This window comes from Narcine bancroftii, chromosome 3 (assembly GCF_036971445.1).
Source record: "Narcine bancroftii isolate sNarBan1 chromosome 3, sNarBan1.hap1, whole genome shotgun sequence".
Classification (NCBI taxonomy): domain Eukaryota; kingdom Metazoa; phylum Chordata; class Chondrichthyes; order Torpediniformes; family Narcinidae; genus Narcine; species Narcine bancroftii.
In genome coordinates, this window is record NC_091471.1 from 160,152,231 (window position 1) to 160,177,359 (window position 25,129).

The following is a 25,129-nucleotide window of genomic DNA, read 5'->3' on the forward strand; positions in this document are numbered from 1 at the left end:
TCAAAATATAATATACTAGAGGACATGTATTTAAGGTGAAGGGGTGAAAGTTTAAAGATGTGTGGGGCAAGACTTTTACACAGAGAGTGGTGGGTGTCCAGAACAGGTTGCTAGGTGCAGTGGTGGAAGTGGATACCATAATAATGTTTAAGACATATTTGGACATGCGTGTGAATACACAGGGAACAGGAAGATATGGATCATATGCAAACAGCAAGATTTTAGTTGAATTTTGCATCAGATACTGTGGGCTGAAGGTCCTGCACCTTTGATCCACTGTTTTATGATCGATCCTTATACCCCATAATACTTCTGTATAACTTTTGAAAGTTATTCTGTTATTTGAATTTGAGAAAATGGCAAATGATACATTTTCACTGTGATCAGAAAAAACTTATTTCTGTAATCTTCCCATTTACAAGTGGACTCATCAAAATCATGAAGTTGCCGCTACTAAATATATTAAGGAATATTTGTTAAACCAAATATTTACCAAAAACAATTACATTTAAAACAATCAACACATTTTAGAGGAATCAAAGGGAAAAATAAAATATTTATGTAGGTGCAATTTTAGGTGCACCTTCAGACTACTTGCACAACGTAGGATTTATTAGAATGCCACGTTAGTGAAGAATAAGTTGTCTGATCTCATTTGAGGGCTAAGTAATGGTTGGACACCAGGACCTTGCTCTTTCTTCAGATAATCCCATTTGAAGACTTCATTTTAAGATTTAAAATCTTATCCAAAAGATGGATCACAAGATAATCATGGATTATGTAGCTCATTCTAATTTATCAATCAGATCATTTCTCAGTTGATTGATTGTCTTGAATCATTTCCAGGCTTTACAAGAATCTGCTCCCAGTATTAATCTATTTGTAGGCAAAAGGTATCATGGAATTTGGAGGAGTGTGGATTTCCCTTTGCTTAGATGCTGCAAACATTTGAACTGTTAGCCTGACCACAGCATGAACTGTCTAATCTTCTTATTTGTGCAAAAGGTGAAGAAAGATAAAGGCTCCAAGTATAAATAAATGGAGGAATTGATAAATAATTGTGATGAAAATGTATCATAAACAGTTCAACCATCAGAGGACATTTGCAAATGATATTCCATTTCATTAACATCCCTTTTGTTGTAATTCTTGAAGGACAGCGGGTCTATTTTGCAGTCAGTTGGTTGTGGGTTCAAGGCCCAGATTAGCACTACCTTGGATGATGCATTTCTGCAGACAGCAGGAGCACAGGAGTGCAAGTGTACTGTCTTTCAAATGAGACTTTGCCACTGAGAGGAATTCACAATATTTATTAAAAGCAGTGAGTTTCGCTGATACCTGCCCAAGTCCCCATTCATAATTCCATCATCAAACAGATCACTTGCCAGTCATTTTACTTGCTATCTATGAACTTTTGTAGTGTTTTAAGCAGTACTCATATTTAAGGAATAATGTATTATCTGTGAAGCTCTTTTAGAGACCTTGAGGATGTGATAATGTTCCACACAAATTGAAGAAATACTATATATCCCACCTCGGGGTAACATGAAGAAACTATTGGGATCACAATGGCTCAGAGCCTGATTAAAATAAGTAGATTTTGATTTATTGTTCTGTAATATTTTGACATTATAATAATTTAACCCTTCCACATCAAATATAGGATTGCCTTCTTGTCACAACCCCAATGAAATTGGTATGACACAAATTCGAAAGTAATAGCAGTTGGGATTCATTAATTAGTTGGTTTAATTAGTTTAATTTCAAGGAAAGTAGTAAAAATTACAGCCTACATGATTAATCTTCACTACTTGAAGACATAAGGTGAAAACCAAATGAAAATATAATTTCCGTAGACAATGGTCTTGCCAGTGTGATCTTCTCTCATTGGCTCCTGTTTCCTTCTGCATTTTGCTCAAGGAACAAAGTCATTGATGCTGCCTAGTAATTTGCAGACTGCATTACATGGCGCTCCCAAAAGCTTGCTAATGATGAGCTTTTGGAGTTCAGTCAGTGTTGTGATGCAGGCTGTACCACGGCCATTCCGAATCCAGTAAGCTTCCGCAAAATGGTCATCATGTGAATCAGAATCCGTATTTATTTATTGTCATGAACATGTGTCACGAAATTTGTTGTTTTGCGACAGCATTATTGTGCATTATAGGCACAAAATAGCTATGAATTACATTTCCATAAATACACTCTTTAAAAAAAATTAGTGCAAAAGAAGAGAAAAAATGAGCTTATGTCTGTGGTTCAATGCCCATCTGAAATCTGATGGCAGAATGGAAGAGGCTGTTTTTGTGTCACTGTATCTTTGTCTTCAGGCTCTTGTACCTCCTTCCTGATGGGAGCAGTGAAAAGAGTGCATAGCCTGGGTGGTGAGGGTCCTTGCTGAAAGAGGGACTGCCTCTTGTCAATTACCTTAATGGAGTGAAGACTAATGTAAAATTCATAACTTTCTATAGGTTTTTCCTGTCCTGTGCATTGGCATTTCCATACCAGACAGTGATGCAACCAGTGAAAATGCACTCCACGATACATGAGTAGACATTTGCAAAAGTCTTTGGTGACATACCAAATCTTCTCAACTTCCTGATGAATATAGCCACTGGTGAGCTTTCTTCATGATTACATCGATATGAAGGCCAAGGATAGATCTTCAGAGATGTTGACACCCAAGAATTTGAATTTCTTTACCCTCTCCACTGCTGACCCCTTGATGAGGACTGGTTTGTGTTCTCCAGGTTTCCCCTTCCTGAAATACACAACAGTTCCTTAGTTTTGCTAGCATTAAGTGCAAGGTTATTGTTATGACATCAGTGAATCGGCAGATGTATCTCACTCCTATGCGCTACCTCATTGCCATCTGTGATAAGTATTGGGTGGCTTACCTACAAACCTCCACTGCTTTTCTTTAAAGTAGCACTAGGAAACCTTTTATGTCTACTCAATGGCCCAGAAACTTCTGCCAGGTTCAATCCTAACCTTGGATGCTGTCTGTGCAGAGTTTGACTTCAGATTTCAGATTTATTTATATATGACATCACATTCAATTCTGAGATTGTTTTTCCTGCATGTGTGGCAGAATTACCATTTATTGGTAGTGCAACAAAAAGATTCTGTTAACATACATTAACAAATAAAGAAACGTAAACAAACTGCAATACAGAGAGAAAAAAAATTACAAAGTCCAAAAGTAAGAGTCCTCAAATGAGTCACTGATTGAGTTTGTTGTTGAGAAGTCTGATGGTGGAGGGATAGCAATTGTTCCTAAACCTGCTGATGCGAGTCTTGTGGCACCAACATCTCTTCTCTAATGTTAGCAGTGAGAACAGAGCATGTGCTGGGTGATATAGATCCTTGTGATTGCTGCTGCTCTCTGAGAATGGAGTTACCTGTAGCTGTTCTCAATGGTGGGGAGAGTTTTGCCTGTGATATCCTGGGCTCTGTCCACTACATTTTGCAGAACTTTACGCTCAGGGATTTGGTGTCCCCATACCAGACTGTGATGCAGTCACACTTTCCACCACACATCTGTAGAAATTTGTCAAGGTTTCCGATGTCATACCCAACCTCCAAAAACCTCTGAGGAATTACAGGTGCTGATGTGCTTTCTTCACAGTGCTATTAGTGTGTTGGATTCAGGAAAAGTCCTCCAAGATAGTGTCTCCTAAGAAATTAAATTTGCTCATCCGCTCCACCTCTGATTCCCCTAATAATCACTGGATCGTACACCTTTGGTTTTTCCTTTTTTTAAAATTTTTAATTTATTTTACACACTATGAACCATATTAACCAAAATACACACAAACATTTCCCTCTTGAATATACACAGTGTCATTTCTCCACTTTTTCTCCCTCCTTCCCAGCCCCTCCTCTAAACCCATTAAACGTTTAACATATACAATACAATAAACCCATTAAATAATGTCATCACACAACGATCTCTGGATTTTTTGGTATGTTGCTTTTTGTGATTTTATTTAATACCTGATTTAGATCTTCCCAAAACTTTTCCACTTTCTCACTTGCCCAAATTGCATGTACTGTTGTTCCAGTTTCCTTCTTACAGTGAAAATATCTATCTGATACTGTTGGGTCCCATTTATTTAACTTTTGGGGCGTGATATATAGCCTGTGTAACCAATTATATTGTATCATGCGTAACCTCGTGTTTATTGTATTTCTCATAGTTCCGGAGCATAGCTTTTCCCATATTTCATTTTTTATCTTTATGTTTAGATCTTATTCCAACTTTTGTTTGGGTTTACAGCTTATTTCATCATTTTCTTTCTCTTGCAGCTTGATGTACATGTTTGAAATAAATCTTTTAATTATCATTGTGTCTGTAATCACATATTCAAAGCTGCTTCCTTCTGGTAACCTCAGTCTGCTTCCCAATTTGTCCTTTAAGTAGGTTTTCAGTTGGTGGTATGCAAACATTGTACCGTGAGTTATTCCATATTTGTACTTCATTTGTTCAAATGATAATAAATTATTTCCCAAAAAACAATTTTCTATTCTTTTAATCTCTTTTCTCTCCCATTCTCTAAAGGAAAGGGTATCTATTGTGAAAGGGATTAGTTGATTTTGCGTAATATTGGTAATTTGTTTTTTTACTTTCTACATGAATCTTCTTCAAAATGTTGAGCAGATGGTGCAGTACTGGTGAACTTCTATATTGCATCAGTTTTTCAACCCACTTATAAAGTATATGTTCTGGTACCTTCTCCCCTATTTTATCTAGCTCTATCCCTGGTCCAATCTGGTTTTTCCTTTGTTTGATAAAAATCTGATAGATATCTTAATTGTGGTGCTCTATAATAATTCTTAAAGTTTGGTAGCTGCAAACCCCCTTGTTTGTACTATTCTGTTAATTTATCTAGCGCTATCCTCGGTTTCCCCCATTTCCATAAGAATTTCCTTATTATTTTCTTTAGCTCATTGAAGAATTTCTCTGTTAAGGGAATTGATATTACAGTAATACCAAAGATGGGAAAGATCCACTAACACCAGCATCGTATAGACCAATATCTCTACTTAATTCAGGTTATAAGATAATAGCAAAACTATTAGCAAACAGATTGGCCGACTGTGTACCAAAAATAGTAAAACTAGATCAAACTGGATTTATTAAGAAAAGACAAACAACGGACAATGTCTGTAAGTTCATTTACTTAATCCATGCAGTACAAGGAAATAAGACGCCAACTGTGGATATTGCTTTAGATACAGAGAAAGCCTTTGACAGTGTAGAATGGAATTATTTATTCAAAGTATTACAGAGGTTCAACCTACCAGAGAAATATATTAATTGGATTAAAGCAATGGCGAAGATGACAGTAAATGGATACATATTGAACCAATTTAAATTAAGCAGGTCAACTAGGCAGGGATGTCCACTATCTCCCTCACTGTTCACTTTAGCAATAAAACCATTGGCAGAATTGATATGAAGAGAAAATAAAATAAAAGAGATAAAAATAAAAGAGAAGGAATATAAAATCAGTCTATTTGCAGATGACATCATAGTATACTTAACAGAACCAGAATTATCAATAAAAGAATTACATAAGAAATTGAAGGAATATGGAGAAATATCGGTAAACAAGATCAATGCAAATAAAAGTGAAGCGATGTCAATGAATAATGCAGATTTCACAAAGTTTAAAAAAGAATCACCATTAAACACAAGCAATCCGATACCTAGATATTAGACTAGATAATAATCTAGGCCATCTATACAAATTAAATTATCAGCCATTAATGAAGAAATTACAAGATGACTTAGAACATTGGAAAGATTTACCACTAACACTGATTAGGAAGGGTAAATTGCATTAAAATGAATATCTTCCCAAGGTTTTTCCTTCTTGAAGTTAACAATTAGCTCCTTAGTTTTGGTGACAATGAGTGGAGTGCGAGTTTGTTGTTGGTGCACCATTCAGCCAAGTTTTCAATCTCCCTCCTGTATACTGTCTAATTTCCCCTTTTTATTCAATTTGTAAATGGTGTTATCGTCATACTTAGCCAGTAGAGCAGGGGGCTAAGAACACAGCCCTGTGGTGCTCTGGTACTGATGGAGATTGTGGAAGAGATGTTCTCTCCAATTCTCACTGATTATGGTCTGGAGGTGAGGAAATTCAGGATCCAATTACACAGTGAGGCATTGAGTCCCAGGGCTTGAAGTTTGCAGATCAATTTTGAGGGGCTGATGGTGTTGAATGCCGAACTGTAGTCAAGAAAGAGCACCCTGATATATGCATTTTTATTGTTCTGGTGTAACAGAGCTTTGTGTAGAGCCAGCAAGATGCCAGCTGCCGTAGACCTGTTGCTATAGTGTTTGCATGTTCTTCCTCTGACTGTGTGGGGTTTCTTTGCTGCTTTGATTTCCTTCCACAAGCAGATTGTTTGGTTTGTTGGCCACTGTCAATTGCCTCTGGAGTATAGGTAAGTGGTAAATCATGGGGAATGTGGGTGGGAGTCCATGGAGAATAAAAGGGGAAAATGTAGGATTAGTGTAAAGTGGATGTGGACTCGGCGGGTTGAAATGTCTGCTTCTGTGCTGTGCTGCATCACCCTTTCAATGAGAGATGGACTTTGTTTAACACCTCTTGTTAAAGAAAATGTGTCACTCACTTTGCCCTGTAAGTAGGCTGATGTTTTTGGCCATACCAACATTGTCAATCATCTTCCTTCACTGTTATTGAAAGTACTCTTTTTGGTGCGCTGTTAGCCAGAATTAGACACACACAAGGAAAGACTGTACAACAGACTTTTATCCACAAAGACTTCCACAGAGCCAGGCTGGCTGTAGCTGTAGTAACTCTGAGTGAGCTTTGGGAGGCCGGTCAGGCTTATATCCCAAAGGGTGATTACAGTGGGGAAGACTTGTCCACTTGAGGTGGTTTTAGCTTGTCAGTCGTGAAAGACTGTGGCTTCCCTCCAATGTCCAATATGCAGGTTGACCTAGTTCAACTGAATATCCTATAAGGTTCTTTGCAGGATGTCTGTAAAGGTTAATCAAGTGTTCCCCTTTGGATGAAGACATATTCTTAGTTTTTGAGATCTTCAGGCATAAAGGAAGAGTGTTCTCCATGTGATGATGATGATGTAGGGGTCAATTTTCCTATGGTCTCCCTTAGCCTGCTCAACAGTTCCTTAGGATCATCACTGGAATTGGAATGGTAGGGGAAAACTCCACTGGATCCACCAGTGGTGTGCCGTAGATGAGCTCTGCAGATGAAGCTTAGAGGTCCTCCTTTGGAGTTGTTCTAATGCCCAGTAAAACCCAGGGCAGCTCATCAGCCCAGTTCAGGCCCTCTATCCGAACATTAAGGCTGACTTAAGATGTCGATTAAATCTTTCCACCATTCCATTGGCCTAGGGATGATATGCATTCGTATGATGAATTGTTTTACCTAGCCAGCGAGACAAGGCCATCCACAGTGAAGAAGTAAATTGTGGTCCTCAATCCGAAGTAACTTGCTGGTAAACCAAAATGAGACACCCAAGAACTGAGGAATGTCCGAGCACAAATGTTTCCAGTAGCATCCACCATAGGCATGGCCTCAGGCCACCGCATAAACCTGTCTATTACTGTAAAAAGATAATGGTACCCCCTTGAAATTGGAAGCAAACCAACAATATCCACGTGGACATGAGCAAAACAGTGAGTAACTGCCAGGAAGGACTGCAGTAGTTTGCTGCTGAACTTTTGCTTTTTGGCAGGCAATGCAGCCCCTCACCATTTGTGTAACGTCCTTTTAAAGACCATGCCACACGATCCTGTCTGAAACCATACGAACAGTCGATCTAATCGATGGATGTGAAAGTCCATGCACAGAGTTGAAGACTCGATGTTTCCATGATGCCGGAAAAACTGGGTATGGGTGTCCCGTGAATATATCACAGAGGAGTAGTTTGTCCTTAACTCCAAACTGGACATCTTTCAATTGAAGGTTCGTGATTGCAGTCCAATAAGCATTCATCTCATTTTCATGTGGTTGGGCCGCGGCCTAAGCAGTGATCCTGGAGCAGAATAGGAAAGTGCATCAGCTACTTTATTGTCTTTTCTGGAAATATGTAGTATTTTTGTGAAGAATTCTGAAATGAACGATAATTGCCGTTGTCGTGCTGACCACAGATCTGCGATATTGGAAAATGAAAATGTTAAGGGCATGTGGTCAGTGTACATAGTAAAATCTCTGCTCTCCAAAAAATAACAAAAGTGTTGAATAGACAAATAAACGGCCAAAAGCTCCTTATCAAAAGCACTGTATTTTTTCTCTGCTTTACGAAGATGATAGCTGAAGAAAGCTAATGGTCCATTGATGAAGTGCACCTCCTATGGCCATACTGGAAGCATCTGTAGAAAGGGTGGTGTCTCCATTTAAAACTGGATAGCTGAGCATTGTGGAATGAGTCAGCAAATCTTTTGTCTTCAAGAAGACATTGTTCCCTCTTCAGTCCAATGGATGGTTCTGACATTTCCAGACAGTAAATCAGAAAGAGGCTTCGTGATATGAGTTGGTTTTGGAAGAAACCAACAGTAAAAATGTACTATTCTGAAGAATTTCTGTAGACTTTTAAATGGAGCAGGTCTTGAGTATTTGGTAATGGCCTCAAGTTTGGATGGCAGTGGAGTAACGCCTTCCTGAGTAATCCTATGCCCCAAGAAATCAATCATTCGTTGTATGAAAGTGCATTTATCCGGATTGATGATCAACCCAAACTTTTGAAGATGAATAAAAAGTGTATGAAGATGTTCTAAATGTTCTTCCTTAGTCCCACTGGCCACTAAAATGTTGTCAAGGTAAATTAAGACATTGGCCTTACCACGTCTTAAAGCATCCATCACCCGTTGAAATGATTGAGTGACATTCTTTAATCTGAATGGCATTCATAAAAATTTGAATAACCCAAATGAGGTAATTATTGCTGTTTTTGAAATGCCTTTTGGCTCTACTGGTACTTGGTGATAGCCACGCACCAAGTATATTTTGGAGAAGATACTCGTCCATGCAAATTAACTGATAAATCCTGAATATGAGGCAAAGGATAAAGCTCTGGGATGGTGGCATCATTAAGCCGCCTGTAATCTCCACAAGGTCACCAACCTGCATTGTGTTTTGGGACCATATGTAATAGGAACATAGGAAGTAGGAACAGGAGTAGGCCAAAAATGGCCCATCGAGCCTGCTCCGCCATTCAATACAATCATGGTTGATCTAATTTATGACCTAACTCCACCTACCTGCCTTCTCCCCATATCCCCTAATTCCTCTATCATGTAAAAATTTATCTAACCAAATTTTAAATATGTTTAATAAGGCAGCCTCAACCACTTCCCTGGTTAGAGAATTCCAAACATTCACTACTCTCTGGGAAAAACTATTTTTCCTCATCTCTGTCCTGAATCTACTCCCCCGAATCTTGAGACTGTGTCCTCTTGTTTTAGTTTCCCCGGCCAGCTCAAAAAACCTTCCTACATCTATCCTATCCATGCCCTTTATAATCCTATATGTTTCCATACGATCTCCTCTCATTCTTCTGAACTCGAGCGAATACAATCCTAGATGATTTAATCTTTCATCATAAGTCAACCCCTTCATCCCAGGGATCAACCTAGTAAACCTCCTCTGGACCGTCTCCAAAGCCAGTATATCCTTCCTCAAATATGGAGACCAGAACTGGACACAGTACTCCAGGTGCGGTCTCACCAGTACCTTATACAGTTGCAACATTACCTCCCTACTCCTGAATTCAATTCCTCTAGCGATGAAGGCTAACATTCCATTTGCCTTCTTAATAACCTGCTGCACCTGCAACCTAACTTTTTGCGATTCATGCACAAGCTCTTCCAAGTCCCTCTGCACAACAGCATGCTATAGTTTTTCACCCTTTAAATAATATTCAGCTCTTTTATTTTTCTTGCCAAAATGGATAACCTCACACTTACTAGCATTGTACTCCATCTGCCAGACCTTTGCCCACTCATCCAGCTTAACTATATCCCTGGGCAGACTCTCCACATCCTCATTACAATTTGCTCTTCCATTCAATTTGGTGTCATCCGCAAACTTGGCTACACATTTTGTCCCCTTCTCCAAGTCATCAATGTAAATGATGAACAGTTGTGGGCCTAACACTGAACCCTGCGGCACCCCACTTACCACTCTCTGCCAGCCTGAAAAACTCCCATTTATCCCGACTCTCTGCCTCCTGTCAGACAATCAATTTTCAATCCAGGCCAATATACTTCCCCGGACTCCACTTTCCTGTAACTTACTGATAAGTCTCTTGTGCGGCACCTTATCAAACGCTTTCTGGAAATCCAAATATACAACATCAACCTGTTCCCCTCTATCCACCGCACCCATTATATCCTCAAGAATCCTAACAAGTTTGTCAAACAAGATCTTCCCTTTCTAAAACCATGCTGCGTCTGCCTGATTGAACCCTTACGTTCCAAAAGTTTCACAATTTCATCTTTAATGACGGCTTCAAGCATTTTTCCAACTACAGACATCAAGTTAATTGGCCGATAATTTCCAGTCTTCTGCCTACATCCCTTCTTAAAAAGTGACGTGACATTTGCTGACTTCTAGTCTGCCAGGACCTGCCCAGAATCCAAGGAATTTTGGTACATGACCACCAATGCATCAACTATAACTTCTGCCATTTCCTTCAGAACCCTAGGATGCATATCATCAGGACTAGGTGATTTGTCTGGCTTTAGTCCCATTAGTTTCTCCATCACTACTTCCTTTGTAACAACTATTTTATCAAGGCCCTCCCCAATATTCGCATCCTTAACTCTGCACTTGGGCATGCTGGACGTGTCTTCCATCGTGAAGACTGACACAAAATATTTGTTTAATGCCTCGGCCATTTCCTCATTTTTTGCTACCAGTTTTCCTTTCTCATCCTCCAAGGGTCCTATGTTAACTCTGGCCACCCTCTTTTGTCTTATATATTTATAAATTTTTTGCTTTTTGTTTTTATATTTTGTGCCAATTTACTTTCATAATCCTTTTTCCCATTTCTTATTACCTGCTTTGTAACCCCTTGTTGTCTCTTAAAGTTTTCCCAATCTTCCAGTTTCCCACTGCTCTTTGCAGCTTTGTACACCTGCGCCTTCAATTTTATACTCTCCTTCATTGCCTTTGTTAACCACGGTTGATTTTTCCCTCCCTTGCTGCCTTTTTTCCTGACCGGAATATATTTTTGTTGAGCATTACAAAATATTTCTTTGAAAATCTTCCACTGTTCCTCAACTGTTTCATCAATTAGCCTGTGCTCCCAGTCCACTCTGCCCAATTCCTCCCTCATCCTATGGTAGTCACCCCTGTTTAAGCATAATATATTAGTTGTAGATCTAACTAGTTCCCCTTCCATCTGAATGAGAAATTCAATCATACTATGATCGCTATTTCCCAGATGGTCTCTGACTATTACATTATTTACTCTACCTATCTCATTGCACAACACTAGATCCAGGAGAGCATTTTCTCTTGTTGGTTCCTTAACATGCTGCTCAAGAAAGTTATCGTGGATGCATTCTATGAAGTCCTCTTCCAGACTCCCACGACCAACTTGATTTTCCCAATCTATGTGGAAGTTAAAGTCCCCCATGACTACTGCTGTATCATTATTACATGCCTCATTTATCTCTCTATTTATTTCCTGTGCCACTAAACTACTTTTATTTGGTGGGCGATGGATAACACCCATCAATAATTTTTTCCCTTTGTTATTCTTTATCTCTACTCAAATTGACTCAACATTATGCTCTTTAGATCTTATATCAACCTTCACTATTGCCTGGAGCTCATCTTTGATTAAGAGTGCAACTCCACTTCCCTTACCATCCTGTCTATCTCTTTGCACCACCTGATACCCTTGAAAGTTTAATTCCCATTTAGGGTCACCCTGTAGCCATGTTTCCGTGATGGCTACAAAATCATAGGCATGGGTACCGATTTGTGCCTCAAGTTCACTAACCTTATTTCTAATACTGCGGGCATTCAAATAAAGTGCCCTTATACTCTTTGTCCTTTTAATATCTAGTGACTTCTGTAAACTTTTCTTTTGATTTTTCTGCCCACTATTTTTCTTTGTAATTTTCTTAACACTATCATTGACCCGAAAACTCACTGCACCATCTGATTTTTTACTTTCTTCTCCCAACATTACTTTTCCTGACCATTACTTTATCTTCCCTTCCCTTTTCCCTATCACTCTGGTTCCCATACCCCTGCCAAATTAGTTTAAACCTTACCCCACTGCTGTACCAAACATACTTGCCAAAATGTTGACACCTTTTGGATTTTGGTGCAACCTGTCCCTCTTGTAAAGATCATGCCTTCCCCAAAAGAGATCCCAATGATTCAAGAAGCCAAATCCTTGCCTTGTACACCAGCACCTCAGCCACACGTTCATTTTCCTTATCCTTACATTCTTTTCATCACTTGCATTTGGAACAGGTAGTAATCCCGAGATCACCACCCTAGCGTTCCTGTCTTTCAGCTTTCATCCCAGCTCACTGTAATCCCTTTTCATTACCTCCTCCCTTTTCTGTCAATGTCGTTTTTACCCACATGTACCAAGACATCAAGCTGCTCTCCCTCTCCTCTCAGAATATTTTGGAACCGATTTGTGATATCTCGTACCCTTGCACCAGGGAGGCAGTACACCATGCGGGTATACTTATCTGGCTCACAGAACTTGCATGCATTTTCTCCCCTATGCCTGTGGTAATAACTCCAAGACGAGGTGTCCACAGGCTGCTTGCCTGTTTTGGGATGTTGCTTGTTCATAGGGAGTGATGTGCTAAGAACACTAGAGTGTGACACGGGGTCAATATCGGAGGGTTTCGTTATGCAGCCGTCTTTCTTTGCTGTGCTTTTTAGCCAGCCATAGAACATCTGCCTCTACTGATACAGCCCTTGGGTCTTCAAATGAACTCTTGGATAACACGAGCCTAATATTATCTGGCATTCACTCTAAAAAGAGCTGCTCGAATAACACATTGGGCCTTTCACCAGATGCCAGGAACAGCATTTCATCCATTAATTCTGAAGGGGCCGGTCTCCCAATCCATCAAAATATAGTAGTTTGTCTGCCCTTTTCCTACAGGACATACAATATACACAGAATAAAGGGGTTTTTAAAGCATTATACTTGCTGGTATCTATCTGGTGGATCCCGTAGGAAGTTGCCGACCCTCTCAGCAATGACCTGGTCCAGGGCACTGACAAGTGATGTCCAACTTGGTTTTGCGAAGGAGAAGTTGTGCTTCAGCCTGTTGGAACCACAGTTCAGGCTCAGCTGTCTAGAAAGGTGGTAACATCACAGCAAAGGCTGCAGAGTCCATGTTTGTCCAAAAATACATTTTTGGATTCATCGGAGTGGCCACTGAAATTGCAGTGGACATGACGAAATAACCACACAAGGTGTTTTTTGGAGTGAATCCAATGGATTTACTCTTCATCACCTGTGCAACCTTTTAAAAGCCACAATCAAGTACTCAACACATGCTGACATCATCATGGCTGGTTAGATGCCTCCTGGGAGTCGTAGAACCGTCATAGTGCTGCTACACTCAAATTAAAGTATCTGTAGCCTCATGTGCCTCACTTTAATGGACATTGTTGGTTCATCATGGATGTTCTGGGTTTCTCACATTTAGGAAATCGTTAAGATTAAGGTCTAAAGAAATCTGCCTAAAGAAATCTCTTGGTGCCTGCCACATTGACCACCGCCAGTGGGCTGATAACGCCTCAAACCGTGCATCTTGGCGCCTCACAGTTTGGCGGGCAGCAGCCTCCTTTGAAGAAGACCGCAGAGCCCACCTCACTGACAAAAGGCAAAGGAGGAAAAACCCAACACCCAACCCCAACCAACCAATTTTCCCTTGCAACCGCTGCAATCGTGTCTGCCTGTCCCGCATCGGACTGGTCAGCCACAAACGAGCCTGCAGCTGACGTGGACTTTTTTACCCCCTCCATAAATCTTCGTCCGCGAAGCCAAGCCAAAGAAGAAAAAAAAAGAAGATTAAGGTAAACGTAAACCAGGACAATGAACTATTCAGGGTTAAGTTCAAGTTTATTTATCATCTGATTATAACAGTACAACCCAACAAAACAGTGTACTCTGGTCTACGATGCAAAAATACTGCAAACAAATACACAAAGACTGAACACACATACATACAAACGTATGTATATATCAGAATCTATAGTATATACGTCTTATTTACATACATTAAAAATGAATCATATTAATAAATAGTAAAGTCATGGGGAGTTGTCTAGCAGTCATTCAGGTATCTCACTCCCTATGAGACTTTGCAGCATCCATAACACTGAGATGTAGCCAGCCAGATAGAGCTCCTGTACAAAGTTGATAGAATGGTGGGTGGTAGCTTGCCCGCTTCAGCCTTCTAAGGAAGTGCAGTCACTGTTGTACCTTCCTGACAAGTAAGGAGATGTTATATATCCAGGATAGGTCACTTTTTAAGTGGACTCAGAGGAACTTGCTGCTCTCCATTTTATCCATTACAGTGGAGGGTGGTCGTCGTTGGTCTTCCTGAAGACCATAATTATCTCCTTTGTCTTGTCCATGTTGAGACCTAGGTTGTTATTCTTGTACCCTTTCACAAGATTTTCCACCACTTCTCTGTAGAGGGATTTATCATTGTTGCTGATTAGACCAACTACTGTCATGTCATCTGCAAGCTTGATGACACTGTTGGAGCTATTTAACTATTTAATGAACTATTGCATCTCACTAGCAAGTACAGTCTGAAATTAAGGGATCAGACATGTAAGACATTTATGGGAAGAGTTTGTCACAGGAGTGACACAAAGCTGTTAAACATGAAAGTCTGCAGATGATGGGGTTGAGTGCAATACACAAATCTGGAGAAACTCAGAGGAATTAATGGTTATACATGTTTTGGGCCTGGAACATTTGTCAGCTATAAGCAAAAAGAGACAGGCACCTGGATAAAAAGATGGGGGAGGGGTATGGAGGAGGAGGAGAGTAGAGGTGGGAGGAAGGGGCAGTGGAGAGAGAATGTCAGCTCTCTGACTGGAGGGAAGGGATGAGGGGGTGAGGAGCTGGAGGAAAGGAGACAGAGGGATAAGGAAAGAGAGAGAAACTTGGGGGAGGGGGTTAATAGAAATTGGAGAAGCCTCATGTACTGCCAAACCAAGACCATCCACAAATTAAACGAGCAACACATTATACTCCATCTGGGCACTCTCCAGCTGGATGGCATTGACATCGACTGCTCAGTTTCCATTAACCTCAGCCTCATCTATTGCTAAAATGCTAAGCATAAACTTGAGGAATAACACATCATATTCCTCCTGGATAATAGTGGCAATAATCCTGCCTTTCTCTCCAGACTGCCCAATCAGTGGTCTCTCCCACTACCTGTCTCTCCACCTCTCCCAACTTCTATCCAATCCCTATTACCTCCCAGCCACTCAGCCCCTACATCTTTTCTCATCTTTGAAATACCTGATATCACCACTTCCTGCTTCAGTCGAGATAAATCTTGACTGACTATTTCTTCTCATAGACCTCCTGAGTCTCTCCACCCTCCTGTGTCCACAATATGATCTGCTTCAGTGGGGTTGTTTGAGGAGGTTGGTAGTGCAGAGGCACTACCTCACAGCACCAGAGACTGAGGTTCATTCCTGACTTTCGGTGCTGTCTGTGTGGAGTTGCATGTTTTGCCAGTGACCTCTTTGTCTGTAGCCTCATGTGTACTCTGGATGCTCCGATACCTACTCACAGCCAAAGGATGTGCGGTTAATTAACCACTGAAAATTGATCCCAGTGCGCAAGTGAATGGTGGAATCTGGGAGGAATTGATAAAAGTGTCGGAAGAATAAGATTTCTCTGTGAAGTGGCATGGTCTCAATGCAGAGGGGTAAGAAGATTTGGAGAATGACCCCGATTCCTCAATCAGTGCAGTGGGATCTTTATCCTTCAGCATCAGGAAGCCGTCAATGCCTCAATATGATATCTCACCTGCTACATTCCCTCACTACCACTGAACTAAATCTCTGGAGGCAAGCTTGATCCCATAACCCTCTGATGCTGAGGTAAAGATGCTACATGTTGGGCTGTGACTTGACAATAGTAGTGCATTCCTGAAGCAGTTTACTTACCCATTAGTTTTCTATTGTAATGACAGTTGTGATTTCCAATCCTGTGGCAAAGTTAGATGTTCAAATTTTTACTTGTAACTGAATTGGTAGTAGGAACACAAAAGTAGTGGGCCATTCAGCCCAATATGTACTTTCTAGCAATCCGAAATCTGTTCTTCAACTCCATGCACACATTTAGATTCACATTCCTACCACCTGATGATCATTTATCAGTCTCAGTTTCCAAATCTTCAATTGATTTTCAACCTGTTCTTCACTGCTCTCTGTGTGAAAGCAGCCTTTTGACACCACCCCCAATTCTTTTGTATGATTATCCTTAGTTTGAATTCTCCCAGAAAGAGTAAAATCAATATTTTCCTATTTTCCCATTGCTGGCATAATGACAGGTTCAGAAAGCAAGATGTCTGGACTGAAAACACAAGGGTATTTAAACCATTACAGACAAAGTGACACGTGACAAGATGGATTGAATCAGCTTGGCAATATGCTTCTTGAGAAGCAACAAAAGAAATGACCAGACTTGCGTTCATCTCACGTAGTCATAATCACAGCAGCTTCTGTTTTTATTGTGTTACATGCTTGCCATAGTACTCCAACACAATAGGATTTCTCAAAGTAATTGAGGTAATAACATCATAATTGTTTGTTCTTCAATGTCACAACAAATTGTCGATCATCGATACAAAGCCATCACAAAATTAGCAGTTGGTAAATATAAAAAGAAAGACACCTTGTAGTGATTTCATACTCAATAATCTAATTTAGCAGTTCAAATGTGCTCTCTGTCTCTGTTTGGATCGCAATTTGTTGAAGATGTGAAAGGATCTTTAAAATTCTTGGCACTCCTAAACTGAACAGAAATGAGAGAGGAACTCAGCAGTTCTTACAATTTCCATAGGAGGTGAAGGTATAGAAATGACGTGGAAGGACTCAGGCCGAAACGTTGGTAATATATCTTTATCTCCTATAGATGCTGTGAGACCTGCTGAGTTCTTCCAGGAAGAACAGTGTCCACTGTCTTTCGTGATTTTTCTCCTAAACTGCACCCTCTGTCCAACCATAATTAGGGTCTGAGAGAAGGGCAAACACTGCAGATGCTGAAATCTTAAGCAAGCAATGAGCTGTGGGAGGAACTCAGTGTATCAGGCAGCATCCATGGGGGGAAATGGTCAGTTAACGTTCCAATTCGGGGCCCTTTATTGAGAATAAAGTGGGATTTAAGGTCGTTCATTTCGCAGGAAATTTTACAACCTTAACAAATACAAATCCAATTGACTGGCAGCACAATGTAATATATGGTGTTGTATTCATGATGTGCAACACATTGCACAAGCAATCGATGAGAATTTTTCTCGTATTATGTTATAAAAAATACACCTAACACTGGCATATCCTGGGCCAGAGACATTGTCAGGTATTGTTACTAATGCAAAACAATCTAAAGGGATAACTGTGTCATATGAAATTCATCTTTATGAGGCAGCTTAATTTTGCTCTTTTGATGATGTGTTGTTGCAATCAGAATCTTGCTCTGTACAAGATCTATCTATCTATCCATCTACTATTGTCACATGTATAGAGTATGTACGGGGTGACACGATTAGTATCATGGTTATTACAGCATAAGGTTTGAATCCAGTGCTGTCTGTAATGAGTTTGTATGTTCTCCCCGGCTCTGCTTAGGTTTCCTCAGGGTACTCCGGTTACCGCCATCCTTCCAAAACATACAGGGATTGTAGGTTAATTTGAGTACTTGGGAGCACAAGCTCATGGGGCCAAAATTTAAAAGCTTTCTTTTTGCATGCTGTTCAAAGAGTTGCCATGCTATGACATCATCTTGCAAAAGAACTTGCTTCAATAACATTGAAGAAATAAGAGTCATAATGGAAATGTTCCACTCTCTAGAGACATCCAAGAGTGAAGGAAGGTGATTGTTGAATGTCTCTGTCCCCATGTCATTGCTGAAGGAACTCCTTAATGTAGGATCTCGGTTCCAGTCATGTCCGTTTGCTTCATCATAAAGTGGGAAAAGATGATTGCACAATATTCAATATCATTCACATCTTCTCAGATGATGAACAAGGTCATGCCCAAATACAGAAAGTCTGTGACAAAATTCTTGGCTTGCTGGAAGTGGCAAGCAACCTTCACACCACACATTATTAATGGTCCCTGTTCTGGAGCGCCAATATATCTGAATTTCCAGAGCTCCATCAGATAATTGATGGCAGTGGTTCAAGGAGGTGGCTCACCACCACCTTCCCAGACAGTAGGGGAGGGCCTATGAAGGCTGGTGAGCACTTCATGTTGCAAATGAAAGAAAAGTTTCCTGCAAAAATTTGCAACAAATTGGTGCTCCCTTTGCAGAAAACTTGCCAGATGATTGCACTGGAGCACTATTAGGCATTATTTGACACTCATCTTCTTAAAGAGATACTGGGCCAGAAGAACATCAATTTGGTTAAAGACACAAATCTTCACATTGCGAAGATATCCAAGAGTTCAGAGCTGGAGCACTACAGAGATCACCAGATCACAAGATAAATAAGCAAAAGTAGGCCCACTGAAATTGCATCACCATTTTAATCATGAGCTGATCCATCCTCTCACTCAGCCCCTCTCCCTGGCTTTCTCCCCATAACTCTTGATGCCCTGGCTTATCAAATACCTGTCAATCTCTGCCTTAAATACACCCAACAACCTAATTTCCACAGTTGCGTATGGCAACAAGTTCCACAGACTTATGGTCCTCTAACTAAAGAAATTTTTCTGCATCTCGGTTTTACATAACAGATATGCTGCTGCTTTTAGCAAGACTCAAGGAGGGGGACTGAGCATTTACATCAATGAGAACTGGAGCACCAATGTCTGCTGTGAAGACCTTCTGCTCAGCAGAGATTAAGTATCTCCTGGTGAAATGCAGACCTTTCTACCTGCCTAGAGAATTCTCAATCATGCTGATTGCCACAGTCTACATTCCACTTTCGTCTAATGAGGGTGAAGCCATGAAGGAGCCATCTACAAAGCCCAGACTTCCCACCCTGATGGTGCCATAATTGTTGCTGGTGACTTCAATCACGCGAACTTGAAAATGGTCTTACTACAGTTTTAACAGCAGAACTTCGCCACCAGAAAATACCCTGGATTGAGTGTATAGAAATGTCCCTGGTGCATAAAAGGCAGAATCTTTCCCCCAACCTGGTTACTCAGGTCACATATCCGTCCTGTTAACCCCGACCTGCTGGCAAAGCAAACTAAGTCAGTTCACAGATAGATCAGGACATTACCAGTTTGGCCATAGCAGTGCTGATAAATTGCTTTGAGACCACTGTCTGGAGCTGTTTTAGGGAGGTGGCACCTACAATGGTTGTGTAAACACAGAGGAGTACACAAGCTCAGTGACTAGCTACCTTAGCAAGTGCATTGAGGATGTCACTGAGATCAAATGCTTCACAACCAGGATTAACCAGAAACCATGGTTGGATGGAGAGGTCCAGGCCCTTTAAAGAGCTCCAGGCCCTTTAAAGAGCTCATGATGATCCTTCAGGACAGGGGATAGGATGACACTAAGATCAGCCAGGGCTGAACTTCCGTGTGAACAGAAAGGCAAAGTGGGAGTGTGCACAGAAGACACACAGACAGTTGTGCAACCCTGGCGACACAGAGAGCATGTGGTAAGGGATCAAGACTATAATGGATCTCAAATCAATCTTGTGAGTTAAGGACAATGACACCTCCCTTCCATACAAACTGAACATCTTCTATGCACGGTTTGATGAGAAGAACAGGATAATGCCAAAGAAAGCTCCCCTGATGAACAGGCTTTCTGCATAGCCATGGCCAAGGTGATGGAACCCTATCCAAAGTGAACCCACACAAGGTGGCAGGACCAGACAACATACCTGGTCGGATATTGGAGGACTGCACAGACTAATTGATGGAGGTCTTCACGTCCATCTTCAACACCTCACTGCAGAAGTCCATCATTCCCATAGGGTTCAAGACAACCACCATCATCCCGGTTCCCCAGAAGGTGAAAATAACAGCCCTCAATGGCTACTGCCCTGTGGCACAGACCTCCACCCTTATGAAATTTTAGAGCGTCTGATGATGGAATGCTCAAAGCACACCTTCCAGAGATGATGGACCCATGTCAATTCACCTATAGAAGAAAGCATTCCACAGACGATGCTATTGCCTTGTTACTTCACTCCGTCCTGGCCTACCTGGAAAATTATGCATCATACGGCAGACTGCTGATCATTGACTTCAGCTCGACGTTTAATGCAATTATTCCCCAGAGGCTGGTGGATAAGCAGTCCTCACTGGGACTCAACACCCCTCTCTGTAATTGGATCCTAGACTTCCTAACAGAAAGACCACAGTATGTCCAGGTTGGTAGTAAAACGTTGAGGACTGTCATGCTGAGCACTGGCACACCTCAGGGCTGTGTGCTCAGCCAACTCCTGTTCATGAGATTGACCTATGACTGCATCACCAGATTCAGCTCCAACAGTGTCATCAAATTTACAAATGAAGCAACAGTAGTTGGCCTCATCAGCAACAACAATCAGTCGGCGTGATATACCGGGATCATTGTGTGAAGAGGGCACACAAAATCATTGAGGACTTCTTCCACCCTGCACACAGCATCTCTCAGCTGCTTCCACTGGGGAAGAGATACAGGAGTACCAGAGCCAGCACCACCAGGCTGAGGAACAGCTTCTTCCCAAGGGCAGTGAGAATGCTGAACAACTAAATGAACTGCTCGCACTCACCATCCAAGGCTCTTATATGTACAAAAAAAATTATATTTTTATTTATCTTGAACAGTATATGTATTGTTTGCCTCTATGTGTCTGCATGTTTTGCACTGAGGACAGGAGAACACTGTTTTGTTGCATTGTACTTGTACAATCAGATGACAAAAACTTGATTTGAATTGACTTTAATCTTGAAATTATGTCCGATACTCCCCTACCATGGGAAACATCTGTGCCACATCTACTCTGTCCAGGCCTTTCAGCACACAAAATGCCTCTATGAGGTCCCCCCTCATCCTTCTGTACTCCAACAAGTACAGTCCAAGAGCTGATGAATGTTCCCCATATGCTAACCCTTTCATTCCTGGTATTATTCTAGTAAATCTTTTCTAAACCCTCTTCAGCACCAGCATGTCTTTTCTCAGATAAGACACCTAAATCTGTACACAGTACTCCAAGTGAAGTTTCACCAGTGCTTTATAGAGTTTTGACATTACATCCCTGCTCTTACATGCTATTCCTTGAGAAATGAATGCCAACATTGTATTCACCTTCTTCACCACCATCTCAACTTGGAGGCTGACCTTTAGGGTATCCTGCATGAGGACTCCCAAGTCCCTCTGCACCTTGGAATAGAATAGGACCCCTTTATTCCTACTTTCTGTTTTCTGCTGATCAGCCAATGCTCTACCCATTTTAGTATCCTTCCATGGGCTCTCATCTTGTTGTAGCCTTATGTGCAGCCCCTTGTCGAAGGCCTTTTTTGAAAGTCCAAACACACAATATCCACTGCACCTTCCTATTTCCTGTCTGCCCTATTTGTGATCGTTTCAAAAAATTGCAATAGGTTGGTCAGGCTTGATTTTCGTGTCTGGAAACCATGCTCTTTTGGGCCTACCTTTTCATGCTCCTCCAGATTATGGAAGGTTATGGGAATAAAGGAAGGTACACAAATGAGGAAGGGAATGGAACCGTACAAAAACAGTGGTTGATAAATTAGGTATATATCATTAATGTTTAGATCTTTTTCCACCAGGATTAACAGGAAATAATGCCATATTTTGTAAACGTGTATAGTAGACTATTGTTGATTCCTTGTTCATTCACCAGATTAGACATGGAATGAATGTGAACTCAGTAATTAGTGGATGCTCCTTGTATTTGATAACCTGTAAATTGATTCTGAATTTAATGTTATTATAAATAAAACAATAACCAAGCAGGCTTTTGATAAAGAAGTGGCCCATAGTACTTGCAGCTTGAATTTGTTGGATTGTAAATAGCAGGATCTTCTGAAATAATATTTGATCATTCTGTCATTTCCTCAGTCATTTCTCATATGGCTTATCTGCTCCTCCACCTTCTCTCAATATTGGTTTCCTGATGTGTATCTTGTATTCTTTTGCCTTGCAGCTAGAGCCCACTCGACCCTTATCCCATTTCTGATATTAATCTCATTTCCCCATTATCTTAACTCAGTTCCTTATCATCCTTGCTTTTACAGCCACTCATATTGTTATTTCTCTGTTGACACCAATCATCTTTGCTCTGATGCGCCTTTCTACCTTGACAAATCCAAATGACCACTTTTCCCCCTCTTAATGCAGTGTGGTCAATAAAAAGTACACAAAGGAACTGACTTAGTGGCTCACTGTGAACATTTCATTTTTTAAATTGGTCATGACATTAAGAAAAACAATGGTGAAATCAAAACACTAAAGGGTCATGGTTTGAAATGTTGATTGGCCATCTCTACCCATGGAGGCTGTCTGAGCCACTGACTTTCTCGGGTAGCTCATTGTTTGCTGAAGGCAATCAATAGTCTTGGTGGTTAAATAGGAAAGTCTGCAGATGCTCTGATTGAATGCCTTACACAATAGTGCTGGAGAACATCAGCAGGTCACACAGCATCTATAGGAAGCAAATGGGATCGGGGCTGTGTTTTGTTTTGGCAGTGAGTCTGGGGAAGGAAAAGCTGATTGCCTCTCTTCCACTGTAAAACACTTCCTCAATTTCTGGGTCCATAAGTTGCAATGCAGAATTTAGAAATATATTGGAGATCAAACCTCAGCACTCCTGATCTTGTGCTGAACTCACCCACATCATCCCCTTAGCTAACACAACTGGGCCGACACACAATTAAAGTAAGTGAACACTTAAAAACCTGCAGATGCTGGGATTCATAAATAACAGAAAGTGCTGGAAATACTTGCCTGGTCCATCTGCATCTGTGATGAGAGGCAAAGTTACCATTTTAGGTTGCAGGCCCACTTCAACTGTTTATCTTCCCACACACGTTGAATATTTCCAGCATTTTCTGTTTAATTTCTCCAAAAGGTAAGTTTAGCTAAGTTTATTGTTCATTTTTCTTTATTTGACCATTTTAACAACATGAACTTGTTTTTAATTAAATATATTTTTTAAATATAAAATAGTTTTATTATTTTAATCAATTTCTACTGCTTTTACATATCTCTCCCTATCAGAGGTATTTCACTCAATGAAAGTGTCTTGATTTAGTTGGGATCATGATTTCTGTATTTGCTTTTTATTTTCATTTTGATGTAGAAATTTACAGTAAACTCTATCACATTAAAGTTACTTAATTTCTAGCCACAACATGTATATATTGTACATCATCGTTGCTCCTGTTTTATATGTGTGTTAAGGGTTTGCTCTGTTAAAAAGTGTCAATATGGAGGTGCCTGATACAGGAAATTGGTGGTGAGTTTTGCTGCTTTATTTGGGTTTCACTTATAAATTTGATTTTTTATTCAGCATGATGCAATATGTTTGGACAAACATTACTCAGTGCTAATCTCACATAGATTAAAACTGGAAATTAAAACTTATGTACATGCACATGGCAGAAGTAATTGATTGCAACATTTAATTAACTGACTCACACCTCTGCAATGCACAGGGACTGTGTACGTTGGATCATCACTCAAGCAGAACATTGTCTTAGAGCATTTGTGAAGTTTGGATTGGAGTTCACTGCTGATTGCTGGAGTTAAGGACAGAAAAAATAAAAAAAACTTGACCTAGTACAATGCATTATCATTTTACAAATGAAACTGACCCACTTAGAGTCATAAAGTTAAACAATGTGGAAATAAAGGCATGAAAACAGAAAATGCTGGAAATAGCAGGTAGAATCTGTGCAGAGAAACAGTCATGTTTCAGGTCAAAGATCAGAAGTCAGAAGAGAAACAAATTTTTAATGTAGAGGTGGAGACAAGGGAAAGGGAGAACAAAAACAGGAAAGTCTGTTCAAGGGGAACATTCAGGGAAACTGCTTCACTCAGGGGGCGGTGGGAATGTGCAATGAACTAGTGGGTTTGATTTCAACATTTAAGATAAATTTGGATAGGTACATGGATGGGAGGGCTATGGAGGGTGTAGATCAATGGGACTAGGTGGAATAATAGTTGGGCAGAGACTAGATGGGCTGAAGGGTAGTGTTTCTGAGTCCCAAATTTTCTTCCTATTGACAACAGAATAAAACCCAAAAGTAAAACTCTAGTGAGGTTGTTCAATTCATTTTCAATTTCCCTGCTTTGAGTGGCAATGTATTGGTCAGTCAACAAAATAACAAAAGAGCATCATCATGGCCTGTGAAAGTGCAGTGATGGATTGCCACAATAATATCTTGGATGACAGAGAGTGCTGTTAGTACACAGTGGAGTAGGATCTGTGCGAAAGGAACTGGAGTCCAAAATAATGATCCTGAACTCCATAGCAGTCCACCAGTAGCTGAATGAGCTCTGAGCTTATGAGCTTTGGAATCCCCTCCCTCTTATTTCAGTTTCTCTCTCTCATAGAATTAATACAAAAATACTTTAAATTTTGAATACCTTACAGAATTTAATTGTTTTGTGTAACAAACTGCAAACAAGTACAAATAGATTTTCTTCTAGATCTGATGTAACTTCCTGATTGTCAGTGTGCATTAATAATCTTTACTAGTATGAATAATCAGTGGGTTCTTCTGGTTTTGATTACTGGAAGACTCCATTGTTCAAGATTTGATGCAGGATGCCCACCAGAAAGCATATAAGCCAATGGATATAACCCTAAACTGTTCTCAAAAGAGCACTTGATAATACATTGTGATTGATACTGAAATGCCATTAAAGTTGCCCTCCCAGTGATTGCTTCTCTGCCCACCTAAAG

The 25,129-nt window shown here is 40.4% G+C and overlaps 1 protein-coding gene across 16 annotated transcripts in view; it reads left to right on the top strand.

Annotated features, from left to right (window-relative positions):
• stpg2 (sperm-tail PG-rich repeat containing 2) overlaps window positions 1-25,129 on the top strand; it is a 715,538-nt gene that overhangs the window by 441,815 nt on the left and 248,594 nt on the right. The window lies entirely within an intron of this gene.